Source organism: Schistocerca gregaria, chromosome 4, assembly GCF_023897955.1.
Source record: "Schistocerca gregaria isolate iqSchGreg1 chromosome 4, iqSchGreg1.2, whole genome shotgun sequence".
Classification (NCBI taxonomy): Eukaryota; Metazoa; Arthropoda; class Insecta; order Orthoptera; family Acrididae; genus Schistocerca; species Schistocerca gregaria.
Genome location: NC_064923.1, coordinates 683,542,906 through 683,569,986, shown reverse-complemented (window position 1 = coordinate 683,569,986; position 27,081 = coordinate 683,542,906). Strand labels below are relative to the sequence as shown.

Here is a 27,081-nt window from a genome sequence, read left to right as displayed (position 1 = left end):
CCACTATTCAGTCGTCCAATGTTTACGCTCCTTGCGTCAAGCGAGGCGTCGTTTGGCATTTACCGGCGTGATGTGTGGCTAATGAGCAGCCGCTCGACCATGAAATCCAAGTTTTCTCACCTCCCACCCAACTGTCATAGCACTTGCAGCGGATCCTGATACAGTCTGGAATTCGTTGGTGATGGTCTGGATAGAAGTCTGCCTATTACACATTACGACCTTCTTCAACTGTCGGCGCCGGCCGCGGTGGCCGTGCGGTTCTAGGCGCTCAGTCCGGAACCGCGTGACTACTGGGGACTGATGACCACAGATGTTCAAATGGTTCAAATGGCTCTGAGCACTTTGGGACTTAACATCTGTGGTCATCAGTCCCCTAGAACTTAGAGCTACTTAAACCTAACTAACCTAAGGACATCACACACATCCATGCCCGAGGCAGGATTCGAACCTGCGACCGTAGCAGTCGCGCGGTTCCGGACTGCGCGCCACAGATGTTAAGTCCCATAGTGCTGAGAGCCATTTGAACCATTTTTTCAACTGTCGGCGGTCTCTGTCAGTCGACAGACGAGGTCGAACTGAACGCTTTTGTGCTGCACGTGGTCCTTCACGTTTCCACTTCACCATCACATCGGAAACAGTGGACCTAATGATGTTCAGGAGACTCGATATCTCGCGTACAGGCGTATGACACAACTGACACCCCATCACCTGACCACTTTCGAAGTCCGTGAGTCGGACGGTCGGAAAAATGATGCACTAAACTATACAGCACTCCGTCTTCAGGTCACAGGTGGCCCGTCGGGACCATCCGACCGCCGTGTCATCCTCAATAAGGATGCCCATAGGAGGGACATGTGGTCAGCACACCGATCTCCCCGTCGTTATGATGGTGTTCTTTGACCGGAGCTGCTACTATTCGGTCGAGTAGCTCCTCAATTGCATCACGAGGCTGAATGCAACCCGAAAAATGGCAACAGCGCATGGCGGCCCGGATGGTCATCCATCCAAGTGCCGGCCACGCCCGACAACGCTTAACTTCGGTGATCTGACGGGAACCGGTGTATCCACTGCGGCAAGGGCGTTGCCCACTATACTACATGACCCTCCAAAAGTGCCAGCTCTCTTTAGCAGGCAGTGAAGGAAACAAAAGAAAAATTCGGAGTAGGTATTAAAATCCATGGAGAAGAAATAAAAACTTTGAGGTTTCTCGATGACATTGTAATTCTGTCAGAGACAGCCAAGGACTTGGAAGAGCAGTTGAACGGAATGGACAGTGTCATGAAAGGAGTATGTAATATGAACATCAACAAAAGCAAAACGAGGATAATGGTATGTAGTCGAATTATGTCGGGTGATGCCGAGGGAATTAGATTAGGAAATGAGACACTTAAAGTAGTATAGGAGTTTTGCTATTTGGGGAGCAGAATAACTGATGATGGTCGAAGTAGAGAGGATATACAATGTAGACTGGCAATGGCAAGAAAAGCGTTTCTGAAGAAGAGAAATTTGTTAACATCGAGTATAGATTTAAGTGTCAGGAATCTTTTCTGAAAGTATTTGTATGGAGTGTAGCCATGTATGGAAGTGAAACATGGGCGATAACTAGTTTGGACAAGAAGAGAATAGAAGCTTTCGAAATGTGGTGCTACAGAAGAATGCTGAAGATTAGATGGGTAGTTCACATAACTAATGAGGAAGTGTTGAATAGGATTGGGGAGAAGAGAAGTTTGTGGCACAACTTGACCAGAAGAAGGGATCGGTTGGTATGACATGTTCTGAGGCATCGAGGGATCACCAATTTAGTACTGGAGGGCAGCGTGGAGGGTAAAAATCGTAGAGGGAGACCAAGAGATGAATACACTAAGCAGATTCAGAAGGATGTAGGTTGCAGTAGGTACTGGGAGATGAAGAAGCTTGCACAAGATAGAGTAGCATGGAGAGCTGCATCAAACCAGTCTCAGGACTGAAGACCACAACAACAACAACTACTTTAGTAGAAGGAGCGCCAGGGATCTGTCCCTGCGTCGATCACTGGTAGCATAGAAAGTTTACATGCTAAACGATACACAGCACAGATGGATGCTGTACTGAAATAGTAACCACGCTACGCTAGTGTCATAACCTATATTGGTGCTTTGTATACAACTGGGGTACTGACCAGTCATTCCCCGTCAAACGTCGCCTAAACCACGCTGTTCCTACTCTGGATGTTACAGGACATGTTCGGGTGTTAACCGATGAATTTCTTTATACCGACAGAATAGAATTTGAAGTTTCTCTCTTTCGACGTTGGCTGTTTTTATCAAACTTACTGATCTCTTTAGGTAAAACAGTTTTTCTTGACATGCGGTACAAATAAGGTGTACCTGTTTCGTGTACTCACACGTTATATCTGCTTTCCAGTTGGTAGAAGGTGTTTATTTTGATCTACGTATTCATGCTCTTATCTTGTTGATTCATGCTCAGCTCCTGAGAACTGCGGTACTTACAGAAAAATTTGAAAGAGACAACACACAAGCAATCTCTGATTATCGGATGGCGATCGAGAGAAGGAGACACCGGGTGGAGAAGGATGTGATGGGTGAATGGGTGGGCAGAAGTGAGTAAATAGTGTCGGGTGGCGAGGTAAGGCACCTGGTACGACCTGACGTAACCCTGAACGTAAAGAAGCCTGTGGCCGTAGAGCTTTAACTGCAGACCAGGAACCGGTTGAGGAACGCGAAAGGCTAACTTTCAGTTAGATAGGTGTTCCCGGAAACTCGCGGTCTAACACACTTTAAAACTGGTCGAGCGCGCGCGTTGTGTGTGTGTGTGTGTGTGTGTGTGTGTGTGTGTGTGTGTGTGTGTGTGTGGGCGAGTCCCGTGCTGATAACACGTCGGGCGGCTTTTAACAGCTAGACGCCGCCATTAATAGCCTCATCATGCCTAAACAGTGTTACGCGAAATCACAGTGGTAACCCACCTGTGATCGTACCGTCTCGTTAGTATGTTCCAACACTTTTTTTTTAACGTCTAGAGGAGTAACGTACAGCTCGTGACCACAATTTGACGCTCGGGTTAGTATATGGAGCCGTGGACAACTTTTTCTGTTGACCGTCCAACAAGAATAAAAATTCACTCGAAAAGGCCACATTGCGCTCATCGACCAGAACTATTTGATCACTGCGCAGACATGCAAGATGATGATGTAGAAATGAACATCCCTGTTGGCGGAAGAGCAGTTTAAACTATCGAAACCGGATAAAGATCCAGGTCCTGAAAGTACTCTTGTTAGCTTTTAGGACGAATACGTTGCAGAACTGGGTACTCTTCTTAGCTTTCAGTTGTTGTGAATCTTATAGAGAATAGCACGTAACTGTTTAACAGTACAGGTAACTTCGGTCTGTAAAGGTGATAAGAAAACCGAAACGCGCGGTTCCAGGTGCCTCTCAGCTGCGGGATAGTAGCATATTATACGTGACGATAGTATCTGTTCCCGAAAGAACAGTTACCATAGGTGACCATGCAGCTTTACTAGAAATGAAACGATAATTAAGTGGACACCCTAGCTGCAAACAGACGTTGATGTACTTCATTAGGGCCATGTTGAAAATGTGTGCCCGGACCGGGACTCGAACCCGGGATTTTCTGCTTACATGGCAGACGCTCTATCCATCTGAGCCACCGAGGGTACAGACGATAGCGCGACTGCAGGGACTTATCCCTTGCACGCTCCCCGTGAGACCCACATTCCCAACATGTCCACACCACTGCCACGAGTAATGAGTATGATGGGCAAACATCTCTTAGGCGCAGTCGAATGTAGTGGTGTGGACATGTTGGGAATGTGAGTTTACGGGGAGCGTGTAAGGGATAATTCCGTGCAGTCGCGCTATCCTCTGTGACCTCGGTGGCTCAGATGGATAGAGCGTCTGCCATGCTAGTAGGAGATCCCGGGTTCGAGTCCCGGTCGGGGCACACGTTTTCAACATGTCCCTAATGAAGTACATCAACGCCTGTTTGCAGTTAGGGTGTCCATTTAATTATCGTTTCATAGTAGCATATATTCTGTGCTCGAATTTAAGAAAGCTCCTAAGGGGAGAACAACTTCTTTCGGAAAATCAGGCACGTTGAACAGACATCGCATGCTTCGCACGTGATATTTTGCAAATCATGGAATCAGGCGGACGTGTAGAGGAAGTTTCCTCAGATACCCCATAAGCATTTGACTCCCACTTCAGAATAATTTCGACTGATAACAAAGAAACATGCGTGTTCCCAACAACGCGATTGTTTGCAAGAATTTTTAATTGGTAGAATCGTGTTCGTAGGCGAATGTTGGTTTCAAATAACTGCTTCGGCGGAGGAAGTATGACAGGACCTTTTTTTTTTTGTTTTCCACGTGCTAGAAAAACATAGAATGTGGAAGATTGCAGTAGAAGACAAAAAATAGAGTGTGTGAGTCTAGGCTCAGAAAGGTGACATGCCTAACATTTGCGGATGACTTAATATTATCTGCAAAACAGAACAAAACGAACGCCTTGAAAATTGATGTCAAACTACATATTAGAGAAAAAAAGGGGGGAGGGAAAGACTCGAAATTTCATGCGATACGACGGAGCATATAGAATAATGACATAATAAAGAGAAGCATTTGGAAACGAGATTTAGAAAAGCCAAGCGAGAAGAAAAATTACCTTGGAGAACGGAAATAGTCAAGTGGGCTTGATAAATTGGAGAGGTCCGAAGATGGAGCTTTTATATGGATTAACGGACAGTATGTAGAACAAGAAGGCGATCTCGAACAAATAAAAGACAAAGCATTACACTACAGTAGTGAACGTGGGAGACGAAATGGGGAGAAACTATATAAGAAAAAAAGACGTTAATGAAAATTAGTGGACCAGAAAATGGAAAAGATGGTTCACGGAAAAAGGGGAAACCTGAGTTCTTTCCAGGCAGGCAGAGAAGATAAGACACCCGATATTCAGAAAAAGACTAACAAGGGACCCCTTGAGTGCGACATCGCATGTTCAGTCTTTCGTAAAGCTCATTCGGAAGTGTTGTGTTAACAATTATGTCAGGAAAAATAATGACTCACTATATGCGTCGGGAGGCAAAAGAAAAAGAACGTCCGGTAAGTGCAGAAATCAACCTTCCATGGAGTGCATGTGTTACACTTCACAAAATGGACAGCGTCAACACTGAAGAAATGTTCAAAACAAACCGTTAACTTGCACCAAGAACACCGAACGAAAAATGTCGCACAACAGTGATCAAAAAGGTTCGCACCATCCTTGGGAGTTACAAACCGTGCAGGGCGTTCAGCTAGATGTCCATTGTTAAAGAATGCGTGCAGAATCATGTTGGGGTAACGGAGTGGTGAGAACTGACGGAATGTGACGGCATGCAACCGAATGCGAAACAGCCTGTTTTGGAGCTTATCGTGAAATTGGCTATCCGTTAAGGGGCAGCTGCAGATAGTGCGATAATATGTTTCATAGGCACTGGAAACACGAACTTCCAGAGGTTGAATCTGTCCAGTGGTTCCAGATGGTAACAATCGTAATGCCAACACTTTTCACGAGGGATAGTTTGCTCTAAAGGAGTATAATTTTTATACGCGTACCAGAAATCAAGCAGAAGCTATTTTGACCAGCTATTGGCCAAAAGCTGTGTTCAGAACACAGTTGTAGTCCTCTTACGCCAATTTTCCCGATCTTGCTTGCTGTGGCGTAAATATTTCTATCCTCCGCGACCACGCGCAGACGGCTCCACTGTCCAAGTCTTTCCGCCGACTGTGGGTCCGTCGCGCTGTACTGTCCGCGTACAGCACTCACCCCCGTGTCCTGTGCCGTACCGTCCAGAACTTCCCCTTGTCCTCTCCAAACGATGCTCTTCTCCCACTTCCATCCACATTCACGAGCGCTGTGATTGGCTAGAGCGCTCGCTCGCGCCATGTCTTCAAACCAATGCACACTCACAACATAATGAAACATATACGAAATACTCGAATTACATTTAAATACTTGAAATTAAATAAATATTCCTACGGCTGGACCATAAACACGCTCTAACACACATTATTAAATACATAAACAAATTAAATATACATATATCAAAAGAAAAGAAGCAAAATGTAGGCCAGGAGCCTAATGTCTCTCTAAAACACAGTAAGTAATTGACCAGTTTCTTCACGAATAGCGTATATCGGGTATTAACAAAGACATAGATGAATCAATATATTTTTAATCATGCTGCTACCGTTTTTTCGTGTAACTGTGGAGTACTTATGACCTGACGCGATCGATAGTAATCTGTCACTTTGACTGCCAATAACTCATGTACTATTCAAGTTACATGCCTGTAATTTTTACCAATTTAGGTTTACACTAATAGCTTTCTAAGGACACGTCGATCGACGAAATCGGATGAAGCGTTTAAATTTTGGAAATTCGTTGCTGGGTGTTACTTGTATAATTTACTGTCAGATACTAAACTTTAAACTAATAAAGATATTGAAAATCTGATTACACCGTCCATTGATCCGGCTACTATTAATTTCTATACGAACTGTGGAATGTTTGCCGTGATGGTTTCACAAAGTCCGCCGTCTTTGGCACTCTCGGCATACAAGTCTCTTTCATTGACACAGCGTCACCCTGGAATTCCCAGCCACGCGGCTGGACCATGCACTGGGGCTACCCCTCTCGTCCGGTTAACGCCGGGCACCACGTGTTTGCTGCCGGGCCCCGACTGGATATTTTCAGGACGCCACAATTCGCACCTTACCTCACAAGCCTTACGCTGCGCTCACCACTGGATACCTCGTCCGACCCCCTGTTGCCATTAGCAGCTAATGCTGCGGTTGCGTGATAGACAATATGTAGGGCGTCAAATGCCGTAAACATCATTGGCCTTCTGCGACCTCCCACTCAAGCGGTCCCTTGTAAGAGTCTTCAGTCATGTCTGAAGAATGAGGGAAAGTATGTTAACAAAGAGTACGTTCAAGTGCACCGTAGGTTAAAAGCGAAAAGAAAATGAGTTGAGGCAGAATACGGCTGCGGTCACCAACGCCTATACAAGACAAGTGTTTGGTGTGGTTGATAGATCGGTTACAGCTGCTACAATGGCTGGTTATCAAGACCTAAGTGATTTTGAACGTGGTGTTATAGCCAGCAGCGATGGGACACAGCATCTCCGACATAGGATGAAGTGGGGATTTTTCCGTACGACCATCTCACGAGTGTACCACGAATATCAGGAATCTGGTAAAACATCAAATCTCCGACATCGCAGAGGTCGGAAAAAGATCCTACGAGAACGGGACCAACGACGACAGAATAGCATCGTTCAGCGTGACAGAAGTGCAACCTTTCCGCAAATTGCTGCTGATTTCAGTGCTGGGCCATCAACAAGTGTCAGCGTGCGAACCATGCAACGAAACATCATCGATATGGGTTTCCGGAGCCGGAGGCCCACTCGTGTACGCTTGATGACTGCACGACACAAAGTTTTACGCCTCATCTGCGCCCGTCAAAAAAAAAGCCATTGGACTGTCGGTGACTGGAAACATGTTGCCTGATCAGACGAGTCTCGTTTCAAATTGTATCGAACGGATGGACGTGTGCGGGTATGAAGACAACATCATGAACCCATGTAACCTGCATGTCAGCAAGGGACTGTTCAAGCTGATGGAGGCTCTGTAATGATGTGAAGCATGTGCAGTTGGAACAAGAGGGGACTCATGATAGGTCTACATACGACTCTGAGAGTTGAAAAGTACGTAAGCATGTAGTCATGTTCATTGTGCATTCCGTCGCCCCGGGCAATTCCAGCAGGGACACCCCGCACGTCCAGAATTGCTATAGAGTGGCTCCAGGAACACTCTTCTGAGTTTAAACACTTCCGCTGGCCACCAGATTCCCCAGAGATGAACGTTATTGAGCATTTCTCGGATGCCTTGCAACGTGCTGTTCAGAAGAGATCTTCACCCCGTCGTACTCTTATGGATTTATGGACAAGCCCTGCAGCATTCATGGTGTCAGTTCCCTCCAGCACCACTTCAGATATAAGAAACATGTGGTCAGAAGAGAGAATGAAGAAATCCAGTGAAAGAATGAAGAAATTCGGGAAGCAGAATAGAGAGAAAGTAGCAAATCAATTGTTGCCTCTGTCCACAGCATACCAGTTCGGTGGTATGGTCGTCTTCCAAACCCGGAGACTCTTCTATTGTCTGCTAAATTAATTTAGGGGTATAATATGGTTCTCAGTGCGTCCCTCATCCTTCAGTATTATGTGAAATGTCGAAACACTGCAGCTTGCCACAAGTCCGGAGTGTTTCGTCTTTTTGTAAATTTTGGTTAGTACGTTATAAGATCAGAATGCTGAGTTAAGACTGCGCTCACCATTTTCCAGTTTATTAGCTTTTTTGGAGTAGAGTTAAAGTGAGCAGATGTCCTCCGTTATATTCTGGATTTTAATACTACGTGCCGTAGCGGCAGGAACTGCTTAATTTATTTTTATCCCTGTTACTCTCAGGAAGCTGATAAAACAGCACGTATCAGATCCCTCGACGCTGATATCGGTTCATTTCGAAGATAACACTCTTAATCGCTAACAGTATGCTCTCACAGCAAGGTCTTTATGAGAGCTGGACTAGTCCAGAAACATACTACCGTTCGCGGGATTTTCTTTAACGTTATGTTTCGTGCAGACATTGTAGCAGGGCGGAACACGGCTTTTACACGCTGGCCGATCTCGCCCAATAATGGGAGCGGATTCGTATTGGCTGACGTTTTGCCTTGAGTGACACAACGAGAATGTCCAGTCGGCCGAGGTTTGGACTACACTGTACTTTGCCATTCTATGACCTACACCTTTTCTGAGAACACTGTAGCGCATGTGGTACAACACACGAAACTAATCGTTTGGAGCTTTGCTGATTTTATCTGCCTAGTATTTTCTTATGGGGGCGAGAAAGACACCACCTTCCATTGCCATGTCGTCGTTATGGGGGTGAATATACACTCATGGAAATTGAAATAAGAACACCGTGAATTCATTGTTCCAGGAAGGGGAAACTTTATTGACACATTCCTGGGGGTCAGATACATCACATGATCACACTGACAGAACCACAGGCACATAGACACAGGCAACAGAGCATGCACAATGTCGGCACTAGTACAGTGTATATCCACATTTCGCAGCAATGCAGGCTGCTATTCTCCCATGGAGACGATCGTAGACATGCTGGATGTAGTCCTGTGGAACGGCTTGCCATGCCATTTCCACCTGGCGCCTCAGTTGGACCAGCGTTCGTGCTGGACGTGCAGACCGCGTGAGACGACGCTTCATCCGGTACCAAACATGCTCAATGGGGGACAGATCCGGAGATCTTGCTGGCCAGGGTAGTTGACTTACACCTTCTAGAGCACGTTGGGTGGCACAGGATACATGCGGACGTGCATTGTCCTGTTGGAACAGCAAGTTCCCTTGCCGGTCTAGGAATGGTAGAACGATGGGTTCGATGACGGTTTGGATGTACCGTGCACCATTCAGTGTCCCCTCGACGATCACCAGAGGTGTACGGCCAGTGTAGGAGATCGCTCCCCACACCATGATGCCGGGTGTTGGCCCTGTGTGCCTCGGTCATATGCAGTCCTGATTGTGGCGCTCACCTGCACGGCGCCAAACACGCATACGACCATCATTGGCACCAAGGCAGAAGCGACTCTCATCGCTGAAGACGAATGGTCCTTGCCGATACCCCAGGAGCAACAGTGTCCCTAATTTGCTGGGAAGTGGCGGTGCGGTCCCCTACGGCACTGCGTAGGATCCTACGGTCTTGGCGTGCATCCGTGCGTCGCTGCGGTCCGGTCCCAGGTCGACGGGCACGTGCACCTTCCGCCGACCACTGGCGACAACATCGATGTACTGTGGAGACCTCACGCCCCACGTGTTGAGCAATTCGGCGGTACGTCCACCTGACCTCCCGCATGCCCACTATACGCCCTCGCTCAAAGTCCGTCAACTGCACATACGGTTCACGTCCACGCTGTCGCGGCATGCTACCAGTGTTAAAGACTGCGATGGAGCTCCGTATGCCACGGCAAACTGGCTGACACTGACGGCGGCGGTGCACAAATGCTGCGCATCTAGCGCCATTCGACGGCCAACACCGCGGTTCCTGGTGTGTCCGCTGTGCCGTGCGTGTGATCATTGCTTGTACAGCCCTCTCGCAATGTCCGGAGCAAGTATGGTGGGTCTGACACACCGGTGTCAATGTGTTCTTTTTTCCATTTACAGGAGTGTACAATACATTGACAACATGGCATGAGAGATAAACTCATAAAGGAACACGGTTTATAAGCAAAAGTTTTTTGAAGGCCAGAAGATAAGTGTCAACTGTCGAAATCGGCCGTCAATAATAAATAAAAAGTTTTTTAAGTTAAATGTAGATCGCTCTTTCCAGTTCCTCAATATGAGGAATTTCAATCAGAAGAAATAGAGTTTATGTGGCTGCATTGCCGATATTGAATAGCTCATCCGTGTGGCTGCCTAACAAGTCGATTTCGGGGCACAGTGAAAAAATCAAATAGCACACATATAGCCCACTTTATGTGCGTGTTAGTGCAGAAGACATTACCAAGAGATATATTGTTTTCGAGATCCGTAAGCCTGTCTCATAAACTGACAGTGTTATTAAGCGTCGGAATTTGAGGTACGTATGCCTGCCTAAATTTAACGGACCACGTAACATGGAAACGGATCGCTTCATCCACGTGTGCAAGAGTAAGATGTACACAATCTGCAGTTCCATTCCAACGGAATCTCATGCGGGCACATAGCCATTTGCAGTTATCAAAAGCTTGTGTCCATCTCCGTATCTACATCTACATCCTGCAAATCACCTTACTGTGTGTGACCGGGGATACTTTTTGTACTTTTCCATTCCTATTCCATTCATTGATGAATAGAGCATGGTAAGTAGGAATGTCGGTAAAGTTCCATAACACGTCTAATCCCCCTAAGTTAGGTCGTGTCTGCCTTTCCCATGATGTTAGCACTACGTACACGTTAAACAAATGTATTATATTGTACAACGATTCGGAGGTTCTCGTATTCCACTAACAAATCCCATGACACGTTCGGCTTCGTAACTTTCGACTCATTGAGTTTTGTATCTCACATTGACGCAGTAGCTCTTCCGTTTCATCCTTGATTGTATCATCGTCACGAAACCGTCGTGTATAAATCACGGACGGCAGTAAATACGATTTCATGCCAATTCTCGCCAAGACAGTGCTGCTGTTCCTGGAAGCTACTAGAGATGGGAAGCGCATTCGTAACGTTGTTGCCCAAAACAGATCGCAGTCGCTCGGCAGTACTCGAATGCAGCGACTGTATTTGATTCATACACGTTAAATAAGTCTTGGACATTTCTAGTTACGTGATCGGTGCCATTGCTATCTCGGGATATGCGGACCCTTGATCTGACACCGCCTGCGCCAATTATTGGGGACCTCCGAAACTGTGTCACATACCTTACCTGTTAGCATTTAATATGATAGTGTGGAACATGCCATTTCGTGGCCGCCCATGTGTGCTACCCACGTTAGCTATAGTAGTAGCCTCATTTAGTTTCTGTCTTCAGGAAGCAAGGAGACTTTTGCTCGGCCTGAAGATGTTACGCCGCTCCTTCCCTAATCTTCCTAAATGAGTGGCGGTTGGAGCCCACTAGACTGATGAGCGAGTAATTTCTCCAACATGGCCGGCGTTTCTCAGCATCCGTGGCAGAAAAAGTCCAGCCTGGAAGCAACATCCTACATAAGCGCTGACTGCGAGGGCAGGAAAAGGCCAATGAAAGTGCATAAATTCTGCTCCTGGTCCTGATTGATTGAAAGGCCTACGTATTACAGAATTTCGCGGAGCGTTTCGGGAGTTCGCGTGCTTTTCAACCTCGGATTCCTGTGGAATTACAACTTCCTCTGGTCTCGCAGTATACCGCCTACAATATGAATGTGTCTAACTATACCGCCGCCATTTTATATGAGATAGAACGGGGGGCAGAGAGAGAAGGCGTACGATCGGGGCTGGCGTGACAAACTGGTCACCAAATTGTATGACCTTCACTTCCTTCCTGCCTAGGGCTACTGCCTCAAGTTTCTCTTCAGCTTTCTCCAAGACAGCAAGATAACAGTCAAGATAGGACAGCGCTTCAGTCTTAATCACCTCTCGAAAGACGTTCCACAGGGATCGGTTTTGCCACCAGTTCTCTTTGTCATCTATGTTAATGATCGTGCGTGGTACTTGCCCAGTTTGCTGATGATAAGGCTTTGTTTACCAGAATCAGTGCAGTCATCGACAGCATTAGCGTTAACTGAACAATGGGCAGAGCAAAACTGTACTGAACTCAATACAGAAGTGCCGAAGGCCGTGATGTTTCCACGACGCTGTGCCGATCTCCGTGATTGCCTGATTCTGTACTATCGACCACTCAACTGGACTGACAGAATTAAATATCTTATATGATTCTGGACCACAAGCTTTTCTTAACACACTTGTACGAGAGAAAAGGATCAAGCTGCTATACTTCCTCCACCAGATGTACCATATTCTTGCCACCACAGAACCACGCAGACCAAGTTCAGCCTACATTCTGCAACAATCCTCGCGGCGCCTCCTTGTGGTTACTCGACTTGGGCCAGAAACTGCTTGTCCCTCAACATCACGCCTCCTCCAGGCAGCCCAGAATCGGTGCTTTCGGGCCGTATTCCATACGCCTCGGTGCACCCGGGTCTAGGATCTCCACCGTGAACTTAACATGCCACTCCTTAGGGAGCAGATTCGGATATCCACTACGAAACTACTCAACGAGGTTGAAGCATTTCGTCCGACATCCAGGCACCTTGAGTATCCCGAGCCATTGTGGAAGATCCTCCATAATGACGTCAACTTGAAACCAAGTGGAGACAACGAAAATAAAATAAAAAGTTAAGAAATTGAAAGTAACTACGGAACCACCATCTTAGTAGCGTCAACAGACCCAGAGACCGACACCCTACTTTAATAAATATGAACCTGCTACATTAAAAAAAAGGGGGGGTCGCGAGTTTGGTAAGTCGGCCCACAGCCCTCGTGGTTGTAGAAGTCTTGTGTCCCCTGGAGGTGATGTTTACGTGGTGCATCTCGGAAAATGGTGACACTTCGAGGTCAGCCAAAGTTTTCATTGTAGTATCAAATTGAGAGAATCCAAAAGTGCAGTCCCGTAGATGGGCACGAATTTCGAGTGGAGTCATTACGGTTTTCTACGCGTGTAGGAGTTCACATAACCAATAGAGAGCGTCCTTCTTAGATCAGAGCGTGCAGCCAGTAGCTAGCTGGGTGGTGGTGTTTTAGTGAATGAGACGGTCTTGGTGAGCTGTAATAGAAACCAGTAAATTATTTTTTTTCCGTGAAAATTTAAGTGACGATTTTATTTGTCGCTGAAATGTATTTTCGTACTGTTATGTGGAGATTATCGGCGGAAACAGAAGCTAGTTGGAGGCAGACGTTTAATTGTTGACTAAGTCCGTGAAGCAGAAAGTCGCGTTACTTGTCTCGCACATCGATCGTCGTCAAGAGTGTACGCATTCCGTCCGCGTGCGAATGTATTTTCGCACGAAGCCTCTGGAGCTCCGAGGCACGGACGAAAGGAACGTTTCACGTGTGGCTCACTGGAAACGCCAGTGTGATCGACGTTAACTCTGCAGGGAAATTTTACAAAAATATCCGTCAAAAATCTTGAACTCGGCACCAACAGATACTGATACTCATTATCGTGCAAGATCTAATTCCAGCGCTGCTAATAATGATAAATCGATATCCTAGCATGACTCCACCGCGTAGCCACATCTTCGATTCATGGATACTCTTTGCCGTCGACCAATGTCTCCGGTGCTTGTGTAACTTTGGTTTAAAACAACGGAACGAGTACGTAGCTGCAGTGTGTTTTGCTGTCTTCTGAGCTTAAAAAAAAAAAATTGTTATAAATCGTATTCCATTAGATTAAAGTGACCAAATAAAATTCCGAGCATTAAATGATACACACGCGAACATATCTGACAAAGAAATGAGATCTAAATGAAACTTTTCTGAACTGACCCTGATCATACTTTTGTTATGCATTGCTTAGCCGTAAATAATCATCTTGCACTCTAACAATGTCGTTAAACTGGCCCTAATCTTGAGGCAACAGAAGCTTGATCCTGTTCGAAGGTGGTGAATGTTAAAATGCAGCGCAGCAGAAAACCAGCTAAAGGAAGCCTTTCTCCCAAGTGAAATACAAGGAAAGCACCTGTCGTAAGAACAGCATACTTTAAGCGTGAGCAACTGCATTCCACTGAGTGCAGTGCGGTGATATAGGATTACAAAAGAAAACTATAGTAAGGGGATGGTGAAAGAAATTGAAATTACTGAATGATGTAGAAGACATTAGATGTAAAAACTGAAACTTTGAGACTCACTTATATCTGTTACAACGATCTTAACCAAATTCACTTCTAATCAAAGAAATATAACTCTGACTTGTAATTCGTTAATGAGATTGCAAAGGTATGGTGACTCTAGACCTCTTGAATCCAAACCATGTGAACAGATAATTTTGTTTCATCTCATCTCAATAATCAAAGTAACTGACGGGAATCAGTACATAAAAATCAAATTGAAAATTTAACTTTCTCAAGCTCATTGTAAATTACGCACGGTAAGCAATGCAGTGACGGCATTACCTGAATAGCTTCACACTTCTAGAATCAGTCTTTACAAAACCATATTTAGAGAAATCAACATCCTCTGCGTTTGCATCTCTGTGTTCTGCTAGTTATTGCCAGATCGCTCAGCAGCGTGACCAACACCAGATTCTCTCGCTTAATACTCGCAAATGTTACACTTGCAACGACAATAGTACTGCCGCCCAAAGACCACGTTGTCTTTACTCAGAACCTTTGTGGCATAACATGGTGAATAAAAAAGAGTTGTGTCCGAGAAAAGTATCCAGTGTACAAGCATCAAGTATCTCTCATTGAATAAAAAGAGAAAGCACATCACTCTTCTTGAATGCCGAAGAAAAGCTAGAAACGTACAAAAAGTTGTGAGAGTTTGTCACAATTCTTAAATAAATTGCATGACGCAGGTAAATCTCAAACTTTTGGAAAAATACTTCCAAATTATATATCTTTTTTATCTGTATATTATTTTAATTTGTGTCAAAGTGAGGCTTTAGGCACAAATGTAAACTAAATATTATAAACTAATTATTATTTAGACAGTTTATTCAGCGGTATTTTATTGTCATTATCATTTAGTTACTAGGGCATACGTGGCTCGTCATAAGTGTGGGAACAGCTAGCTGCTTTTTTTATTTGGGGGGGGGGGGGGGGTAGAGTTTGGAGAGAGGGCCAATAACGTCTATGACCCAGAACTGAACCCTAGATCCGCACCTGTCAGCTGTATTAAATAGGACCAGCTTTCATTTAGAAGTATGTAAATGTGAACCATCAGTCACGATTCCTTTATCAGATCACATACACGACGTCTGTCAGCGGAGCCCAACAACCCTTCTGTAGGAAGCTGGTAGTACCTTGCAGTTTAGTTCCTCAGTTCTCCTGAAGCTTGACACAGCTACAGGTTGAACAAATTTCGCACTATTACCGCCACAACAAGTAGTGCCTTAGTATTACAAGACGTCCCTTTCCTTTCTCGTTGGGTGTTGGACATCAGGCACTAAAATGACTGAGTTTGTTTTGGATTCTAAAATTGGACGTACTCCATGTTACGTGCTGTTTCGTAGTATTTTGATCAACCACTGTGTGCTGCAGTTGGTAATGCCAGCCGTTTTGTCGCCTTGCGGTACTGGAGAGAAATCGGAACACTTCTGTCTAAGAGTTTCTCGTGTCTATACATACATGCGCGTTGCGCTTTGAATGGTCGCCGTTCTCAGTGCTTTGTTTTCGCCAGCATGCTCTGTGGTAATTACGTGGCTACAGAGAAGTCCTTTGTACTTTTTGCGGCACAGAAAAACTTTTGTTTCTACATTTCACAACACTCGCTCTCCAGAGATGGCTACAAAAGAAGTTTCTCCGCAGCATAGAGTTTTCGCTGTGCCACTGCCGTGATTACCGAAGGAGCCTTTACAGCGAATACACGCATTTGCTTTACTAGCAGCTAGCGGGAATATGGCTAATGTAAATTTAACGCAGGCACAAGCCTGAAGTGTTAAAAGCTTAATAAACGGCTCGGTACACATAGTGTGAGTGAAGCTAAACAGATGAAGCGCAATGTTGTCGCGTCATCTCGGACTTCGTGCTAAGGTAGCGGCTGCCATGCACGTCTTACATTTTGTCCCGTAACATTGCCATAGTCGCTGGGCTTCTTAGGGTGCTTCGCACTCCACTTTTCATAATGGTTACTTAAATGGCCCGATGGCTTGAAAATTCCAGTGATTAAAATTATAAACTTGATAAAACATGTCATCATTTATTTCTTCATTGTAATGTAATCGACGGTATAAAAATAAAACTAAAAAAATTCGCGATGCTCTTAGCCACACGCCCACTCTGGAAATCAGTAACGCTCCAGTGCTTTTAACACACCTCGCAAATCACTATCCGTCATAAGAGAACACGACGTGGAGGCAAAATGGGATGTAATGTTTTATACTGGGCGTAAAAAAAATTCGTTGGTAGTACTTAGGAAAGAGATTATAAAACTAATAATAAGAAGAAAAGGCTATATAAATTTGAGTATGGAAATATTTAGCTTTTGCTAGTTATGGGACAGGCGATTACGGTGTGTGTCATTTGTTTTAATGGAAGAACATCTGTACTTTCAGCGTGTACCCTCTGCACGAAACCCACCCCCTCCTGACTTTCGTACGGGAATATCACTCTGCCAGTGATTCTTACCAGCTGAAGCCCTCCAGTTATGGTTCTCTGTTTGAATGAAAGAACCCACACAAAAGATGGGACGCAGGCATTCGGCTATCGCTGTGGGCTAGAAGCGATGATAAATAACTTAACTGTAGTAAATTACCGATTTTTTGCTATTTCGTAATAACCGGCTATTTTGTATTAGGCATTTGTTACAGTTACTTCCAGTGCAATTCGCTATCCGTACCGGGGTGATCATGCGCCCCTGTCAGAACTGCCAAAGCAGTACACAAGAAAGGGTCGCACTTATGTACTACACGCTGCCTCCCTAATTTCTAACCAAGATAATTGTCAGCTTAATTTCCAAATTAAAAAAAGAACACCGCGTGGTGGCTCCTAGAGACAAGAAGGAATATGAGAAGAAGACTTCAAATCACAGAAGACACTATAGAGCTCTGATAAAATTCCAGCCTACGGGTCAGTGCTGCAAAATTTCCTACCCAACAACAGAATCTATAACCTAGGAGAGTGGTGTCAAATGAACAGAGACAGGCCATCAGCAAAGGCATGAACACATTCTGGGAAGATTGTAAGAAAAATGTTGGACCATATATACAGGTTCCAAGCAGTCTAGAATTGGCGAAATTCTGAATTATTAAAAAAAAAGATTTGCACCTTTTTTTCAGTTTCGCTGGATGCTTCGTTGCTCCAGTGACCTGTGATAAACTATTGCTAGAAAATGTGCCATTTTCCATATATTTGATATAGAACCTAATGCGTGGAGTTTTCAGCATGCTATATGGTGCAGTAGTTGATTCACAAGACTCTTATTCGGAAGTACGATGGTTCAAATGCCCATCCGGCTACCCAGATTTAAGGCACACTAAGTTTCTCTAAATCACTCCCGACAAATGCTGGGATAATTTCTTCGAAGGGGCCAAGGGCAGTTTCTTTCACCATCCTTCTCCAACACGAGCGTGTGCTCCGACTCTAATGACTAATCGTCCTCCCTTCGGGATACTGCATACTGCCGCCAATTTAGTCACTGTGGTTGTAACTAGGAATAGAAGGACTCAGTCCTTGACCTCCACTCTAACCTCACTGCCTTACCAAGTTATAGCCTTTGATTACGCGAAAGGTGATGACTTCGAACATTTTACGTGAGTTATAGTACACAGCTACCACTGTTTCAGGTGAAATACACGGGCCAGTCACATTTATGTGACCACCGCTTATGTTAGAGGTCAACATGCAGTAACCACTCACGGATGGCGGGTGATACAACTAGCAGTGGAGGATATATAAAGTGTGTCGGAGGGAAGTGCAGTCGTGGTCATAATGCAGAACCGGGGTGATTTATCTGACGTCTAAAAGAGCACGGTCACTGGCTTTCGGGCCAAGTGTGGAAGCACTTCGAAACTGCTAAGTTTGTAAACTGTTAGCCTGCCGCCATGGATAAAGTACAGGGTGATTATAATTAAAGTTAAACTGTAGAAATAACACCACTGATCGAATGACAACAAATTGCAAAGGAATATTATCGGAAAAGGGGGAAAACGTATGGCAGAAGAAAAATAAAGTTACAAAATGTAGCAATAGATGGGGCTGTAAGCATCATAATTTAATAGTGGTCGACTACAAATGCCTAAGGTGTATGTTTGACGTGAACCAAACTGTACTATTCACTTTGCATGGGTGTACAGGTGTGATACTGTTAATTACGTAAGCCCATCTACCATGGAAAGATCATATCACATCGGATGGGAAAATAGGTTTTTAATTATCATGAGGCCAAAAACCGCATAAAAAGCATCACTCACATCGATTTTTAACTGTCCCGAGCATCAACCCGCATAAAAACCATCAATCACATCAGGTTTTAATTGTCCTGAGACCAAACACCGCATAATATCATCAATCAAAATCAAATCGGACTCTTAATTTCCGTGTGACTGGCGCAAAACATGTTCAGTTTGCTGTCCACCGTTTTCTGCAACAAGTTGAAATCGAGAAACATGTTCCACAACTTATCGAAGTGTTTCCGGGGTCGCGTTCAGAATGTGTTGCGCAATGCGTGGCTTCATTGCAGCTAAGTTTGCAATCGGAATAGTGAACACAACATCTTTCAGATAGCCCAATAGCCAGAAGTCACACAGATTAAGATCAGGTGATCGGGACGGCCTGGCTGTAGGGAAATGGCGGCTGATAATTCTAGCATTTCCGAAATGGCCCTTCAGCCACTGCTTAACTGAATTTGAAATGTGCAGAGGTGCGCCATCTTGCACATAAATGGTCCTATCCGCACATCCACGCTGTTGGAGAGCTGAAATGACGTGGTTGCGCAATAGACACTCAATGGGCTTGCCGGTGACGGTACAGGTAACAGAACCAGAAGCACCTGTCTCTTCGAAAAAATATGGCCCTATGATAAATGATGCCGTAAACCCGCACCATATAGTGATATTTTCAGCATAAAGTGGTACTGGTTGATTTGCGTGTATGGATTTTCCGTTGCCCATATTCGACAGTTCTGTGTATTGACATATCCTGTCAGATGGAAGTGGGCTTCGTCTGTCCACAAAATCTTCCACGGCCAATCATTGTGCACTTCCATGCGAGCAAGAAATTCTAAAGCAAAGGTATCTCTTGCTATCAGGTCAACAGGAAGCAACTCGTGCACATGGGTAATTTTGAATGGACAACAAAGAAGGGTATTTCGTAGGATTTTATGCACCGTGCTCACGGGTATATCCAATGTTCGGGCAATTGTCCGTGCACGGCGCGTTTGCACACCACCACCCGTCTCCTCCTGCATTGATGTGGTCAGTGCTTCCACCGACGTTGAATCAATTTTTTTCCTCCCTCTATACCAGGTTGCACACCAAAAGAACCCGTCTTTTCGAATTTCCGAATCATTGTCTCCAGACCCACGACAGTAAAAAAAATTAAAAAATTAAAAAAAAACTAAATTTACATCCATATCAACAGATAAGCTATAGTCATGGCTATACATTAAAGTGTGACCCATCTTCTGCCATAGAGCCAGCACCCAACATTATGCTACTACCAGTAATGATGTAAGTTCCTGAAACCATCTTAAGATGAACCTGAAAAGGTTCGCAAACCGGTTCATGGAATCAGTGTCCGGATCTTGTGTAGAGCGACGTGTGTACGGTCATCATTCTTGTAATACAGCTTTACTAGCAGAGCGCGATCCCGCATTGAGACAGTCATGGTGAACGTCACAGACGTGAGAGGAGGAAAAGCCGTGTACCAGGCGTGTTTATATCAACATCAATGGGTCGTGCAGATGACAGGTGTTTTCATTAACGTATCCTGACACATAAAGCACCATCTAGTGATCAATTTTCACACTATTTTTTTTTCTTCTGACATATGTTTTCCCCATTCTCTGATAATATTCCGTTGCAATTTGACGTCATGTTGACCAGTGGTGTTATTTCTACGATGTTTTGAAAGTTTAATTATAATCATCCTGCACATCGTGCATGACAAAATGGCACTATCCAAAATCGGCCCTGAAGCAATTGTGGTGCATCACGGACCATAGATGACAGGGGTGAATGACAGCTGCGGGCGAACAGACGTGCAACTGTCGAGCGACTGAACGTCCAGTTGAACCAAGCTTCTTCAAGAGCGTCTGCTGTTCAGCGTATATTTCTCTTATCGGCCCATGCAGCAGGCGTTAGGTTCATGCATCCCTACCGACTGCTTTCCATCGGCGACGAAGGCTGGAATTTGCACGCCACTAGCGCAACTGTAGGCCCACTGAGTGGACACAGGTGGTCTTTCCAGATGAATCACGCTTTATGCTCCATTGGACAGACGGCCGCTGGTGTGTGCGGCTCGGAACGTCTAAAAGCAAACAAGGAGGAAGTATTATGGTTGGGGACTGTTTTCGTGGCATTCCTTGGGTGATCTCATCATTTTGGAAGGCACAGAGAATCAACAAATGTAAGCATCTATCCTTGGGGACCAAGTCCACCGCTTGTTTTTCCTTGGCGCGATGACATCTACCAGCAGGACACGCAACGTATCACACAGCTCACAATATATGTGCGTGATTCGAAGGGCGCCCAGGGTGAGTGCACCGTACTCCCATTACCACCAAATTCCTCTGATTTAAACCCAGTCGAGAAACTGTGAGACTACATTGAATGGGCTGTTTACATCATGGATCCCCATCTGAGAAAACTAGCTCAGCTGGCCACGGCACTGAAATCAGCATGGCTCCACATCACTATCGGCACCTTCCAAAGAACCTCACTGACTTGCTGCAGGTCTCTCATCAGACCGCACTGCAAAAGGTGGTTATTCAGGCTTTTGACAGATGGTTGCATAAATTTGAATGGACAGTGGAACATGCGTAACTGTCTCACAGCTCGGACGCTAAACGTTTCTGCGTCCATAACTAATGATTTCTTCGGTCAGGTCCAATCGACCACGTGGAGGTGACCGGCCGCCGTGTCATCCGCTGCCTTGGACGCTTTGTCGAGGATTATGAGTTCAGCACATCGCTTTCTCAGACACTATTAGCCTTCATGACCTTGGAGGCGCCACTTCTGGGGTCTCAACCAGCTCGTCAACTGACCCCCACCAAGGAGGGCATTGAAGCCAGGTTTTCCTCATGGTAGACCAGCTGGTGGCTCAGCTACGAAGGCGGACATATGATATACAGGGTGAAAAGTATTTAAACCGACAAACTCTGGGAGGCTGTAGGGGACATCAAAACAAATATTTTTCCCTAATGTCATTTTTTCCTATGATGAGTATTTAAGCCGTTAGAGGAAGATTTCTCTGGCGACAAATTAATGAAACCAACAAAAAAGTCCAGAGGGGACATATCTGGGGATCGAGCAGGCCATGGTACATGAGCACCTTTGCCAATCCACGTTTCTGGGAACCGTCGGTCCAGGAATCGACGCACACGACGACTGAAATGTGCCGGTGCCCCGTCATGTTGGAACCACATGCGTTGTCTTGTAGGGAGCGGAACGTTTTCCAGCAATTCTGGCAATGCTCTGGTGAGAAAATTGTTATAGTGCCTGCCATTTAGTGGCCTAAGTAGCAGATACGGCCCAGTTAAACAGTCCCTGACACCACCGACCCACACATTAACGTAGAACCGCACTCGATGAGCGTTAGCAACTGTGGCATGTGTGTTATCCTCACTCCAGACATGCGAATTGTGCATGTTGAAGACTCCACCACGCCCGAACGTTGCTTCATCGGTAAACAACACAGAGGATGGAAATGTGGGATGCATTTCACAGTGTCCCGGGTACCACTGCGAAAACTGTGCTCTGGGTGGATAATCAACTGGTTCCAGGTTGTGGACACTCTGTAAGTGAAATGGACGTAACAGTTGCTCTCGAAGGACTGTTCTTACATTCGTCTGATTCGTCCCCACGTTACGTGCAATTGCAAGAGTGCTGATTTCCGCTCCACACGCTGCAAGACAGTTTCCTCAAATTACAACGTTCTTACGGTGCGACGGCATTCCTGTCCAGGTAATCTTCTAAATGACCCGGTCTCACGCAGGCGTTGGTACACAGCAGCGAAGGTCGTATGATGCGGGATACGGCGATTAGAATATTTTTGTTGATAAACCGGCTGTGCAGCTCGTCCGTTGTGGTGCGCTACGTAGTACGCGCCAACCATGTCAGTGTACTCACTCCAGGTGCATCGCTCCATTAGAAAACAGAGACAATGCACTACTATACTGGTGGACAGCAGTTGCCTACAACTGAAGAGCGTAATACGCCCTCTAACGACTGAAGATCGAAATACGGCGTCTAACAACTGAAGAGCCTCCACCGGTTTAAATACTCTTCATAGGAAAAAATGACATTAGGGAAAAATATTTGTTTTGATGTCCCCTACAACCTCCCAGAGTTTGTAAATACTTTTCACCCTGTATACTTCTGGTTTATTTTTTTTATTTTATTTTTTTTCATGAGGCCAACGATCTCTAATCATGAATGTAGATCGACCGTAAAAAGATTTTGCTGTTACATTTGGGCTGTCGCTCGATTACTGGTTCTTCTCTCGCTTTCGTCAGTGTCTATAGCCGCGTTACGGACAGCGTGTTCCAGGAAATATGTATCTTCCGTTATCAGCAGCTCCGTGTCGCCTCACGCTATCACAAACAGTGGAGTTTGCGATTGCCTGTTGCTCAAAACAGAGGCCGCACCTGGGTTTCAAGAGTTTTCGTAATGTGACAGCAACTCTTCTCGTTCTTGTCGCAGTAAAACATCACTGACCTGTGAGACACATTTTTTAAGCTTGCTGCAGATGGCACCGTCTTGTGTATTTATTGCTGCCGGCCGGTGTGGCCATGCGGCTCTAGGCGCTTCAATCTGGAACCGCGTGCCCGGTACGGTCGCAGGTTCGAATCCTGCCTCGCGCATGGATGTGTGTGATGTCCTTAGGTTAGTTAGGTTTAAGTAGTTCTAAGTCCTAGGGGACTGATGACCTCAGAAGTTAAGTCCCATAATGCTCAAAGCCATTTGAACCACTTGCGCTTTCTGTCGTTACGAGAGTTGCGTTGGTTCGGACAACAACAACGTAGGGTCTGCGACTCTGTATAGTCATCCTAGCAGGGAATGAGATAAGTGAACGTTGCTCCGAATATCGTTGTGACTCAAAGTGATGACTCTAGAATTGGGAACAAGTTTCTAGCGGCAGGATAAGTTGAGGATCACCACAGAAGTAGCGGCGGAAGAAGAAAACAGCTGTACAGGACTTAACGTATCTGCGCATAACAGCAAGAGGAAACTCTCAACACAATGCTACACACCTACGGCGGCAGTCTCAGACAGCTATATGATTGCAGGTGCCTATACAAACGATACAAAACAGACTCCATGGGCAGGGATTGCGCACCAGAAGGCCTCAAACGGCTCTTGCTCTAAATGGGACTCAGAGGGAGTCTCGTCTCGCATGGGCACGAAATCATTCTTTGTGGGCTTCAGCCTTCGCCCTGACAGTCGTGATATTTGCATTGGAGGCTGTATCGCAGATCGTCACATTTACCAAGGCAGTTAACCTAAGGACATCACACACATCCATGCCCGAGGCAGGATTCGAACCTGAGACCGTAGCGGTCGCGCGGTTTCTGACTGAAGTGCCTAGAACCGCTCGGCCACCCCGGCCGGCAGACAGCACAAGTACTGAAATGTTTACAAGTGACCACAGACTCCACATACTGCCCCTCTCACGATAGAAACATGCGCTGATTCAGCTAGAATTACATTACAAACAAACTAATACGTTGAAACCACGACGTAGTTATGGGTCACAACGTTTAGTATTAAAAGTTTCGACAGTAAACAACAATTATTTTGACCACTGTCGGGCACCGTAAAATAACTACCCACTAAATGGAGAAGCGTTAGGTAAAGAACCGATTCGATTATCAGTAAAAAGTTGCTTGCAAGGGAAGCAATATATTCTTGAAATGACAGCGTCGTTTTTAGTAATTAGTGCTGACTGGCAGTGCGGAAATGAGCTTTGTGCTTCATTCTAACATATGGTCACTGTCAAAAGTGAGTAGCAAAGACGATAAAGGTGAAAACTCGTCACACAATTAAGACAGGAATAGGTTTCAAAATTAACGTTTTATCGCGACCAGTCCACTTAGTTCGCGACACCACTAAAGTGCTAAGAAACTACGTGCTCTAATAATATACGTGCAGAAACTCGCTTGCTCTGACAACAGCGCGCTTCTCGTTTACGGTGGCTATCTGAAAATTTTTGCGTCTAGCGGTAAGAGGATTTAGTCCTCCACTACAATTTAATTCCTGCCCCGACATTCATTGCTTCAAAACTTGTATTGATTAGAAGAGACTCTGACAAGGCTAGATTGAAATGAGAGGATGCCTTAAGAGGAACAGGGGACATATATCATCTTGACACCTTCAAAGGCTTTACGAGCAAGAAAAGCAGAACAGTGGCTGAACGGGAGAAAGCAAGACAGGCCGTCAGACAGGCAGAGAGACAGAGAGAGAGAGAGAGAGAGAGAGAGAGAGAGAGAGAGAGACAGACGGGATGCTCAATAATGTATTCATGTTGATTATTATGGCCTCTGTCGGCTCAGAACGATTAAACAGTGCGTGTTGACGTATTTCAGCGGCTAAACTCTTTACTGCTGGTATTTTGCATTTACCGGTATTAATAGCTGTGTGAAATCCAGTCTATGACTTGATATATATTTTGTCTCTGTACTGAACAGGTGGGTGACAGCCATTGAGTACAGTCTCATCGCAAGAGGTAAGGAAAATGACTTAAGGGGAAAACCTGGTCGGTAATTATTGAAATCTGTGAATAGTGAGGCATAACTTAATAATGTCGGTAATTAGCCAGAAATACGCTAATAAACTGTAAAGTCACTAGTGATACCCGGAGAAAGTACGAGAAATTTTATCAGGGTAGAAAATATAAGTTTATTCGCCCTATTAATCTTCACGAGAAAGGTCAAACCGTCACAAGGAAAGGTGCCCAGTTTTCGTAGAATCGCATGTTGCTACATTGTGTTTATAATAGCTTTATTATTGTCAGTTTGTGAACATCATATCGGAGGCACCTTTAAATGTTTCCACTTACATGCAAAAACTTATTCTAAAACTGTCTTGTTGTGTAGCGAGGGCCGGCCGTGGTGGCCGTGCGGTTCTAGGCGCTACAGTCTGGAACCGAGCGACCGCTACGGTCGCAGGTGCGAATCCTGCCTCGGGCACGGATGTGTGTGATCTCCTTAGGTTAGTTAGGTTTAATTAGTTGTAAGTTGTAGGCGACTGATGACCTCAGAAGTTAAGTCGCATAGTGCTCAGAGCCATTTGAACCATTTTGTGTAGCGAGGGCGTTTGAAGGATCCTGATGGGGTTGGATTACGACACGAAAGACGTAGCATCCATCCAACCATCCAGCTATCCACCTATCCATGTTATTGGTTGACGTCATTCACCTGGAAGAGGAAACAGAAACAGCCTGCCTCATACACACATACGTATCATCAAGCTCTTCGATTTTCTGTGCGAGAAAAGAATGCAAAGTAGACGAAATATAAAGTTTTGGTAATATTCCACTACTCCCCGATAGAAGGCTAGTAATTGCGAAAGAGATCTTATCTTGATACACGACTGCCAAGATAAGCACGAGAGCACGTGGACAGTCCCCTGCGTCACATCTTACAACAATGGCGTCCTCAGTGACGGCAGTGTCTTCGGCGAGTGCTAGAGATAAGCGGCGCGCCTGTAGCTGAAAGTCAATTCGTTGTTGACGACTTAGGGGAGTAATTCTATCTGCATAGTCAGAGCACTGTCAAAGTCGATTAACGATACCTGTGATCTGTCGTAATTACATTAAAAATTTATGTCCGTATGCATCATTAATTCAGCGGAATTGTCCAGGCAGATCAAGATAAGCTGTACTCACGGCTAGCTATTCGAAGGATGACTTCGCAGATGTCAGTACTTACAGACCAAATATTTCTCTCCTTTTATCATTTTTCATACCTCTGGAGATAGAAATGTACTCAAAGATAGTCATGCACTAGTACAGTAGTAGGATACATAGTCAAGTACAGCCATTCTATTCAGGTAAGGTTTTTAATATTTGACGAAAACATAATAAACTTTTTTCAATAATAAATATTATTCATAAAGCTTTCGCTCTTAGGATCTATTCGATTTATCCGAAACATCTAATTATGTTAACCATCACAGAAAAATTTACAGTATACACGAATAAGGATATGCTTCGATTCATTCTTCATTTTTTTTTAAAAAAAGGGAGAGTTGCAGAATGTTATTGATAATGGGTATTCTGCAGAAATGCCGTACAATGTGACTATATCTACATCATCCGTGAATATTACGAAAAGAGCACATTCTTATTTTTCGGGAGTAATTCGGTGTTTTGTCCGTGTAAGATTCATGATTTATCTTCCACAAGCACACGTGCAAAGTCATTTATAAACATGAGAAATATTAGAATTTCTTTTCAATGATAACTCTGTGGTACCGGTATGTAAAATATTCTTGCTGACAAAAACATATATAATTTCTCACTAATGTCAACATTTAAAACTATTCTCTCTTTCTCGTACATAGGATGTATAACAGATTCAAACCTATTCCTGAAATGTCATGAATTTATAGAGCACACTCAA

General features: G+C 44.9%; 1 protein-coding gene and 1 pseudogene across 1 annotated transcript in view; one reads left to right on the top strand and one right to left on the bottom strand.

The window, feature by feature from the left end:
• Positions 1 to 27,081, top strand: part of LOC126267869 (cytokine receptor-like) — a 238,964-nt gene that overhangs the window by 50,843 nt on the left and 161,040 nt on the right. The gene's annotated exons all lie outside the window — the stretch shown is intronic.
• On the bottom strand, positions 969 to 1,086 carry LOC126268374 (5S ribosomal RNA; annotated as a pseudogene).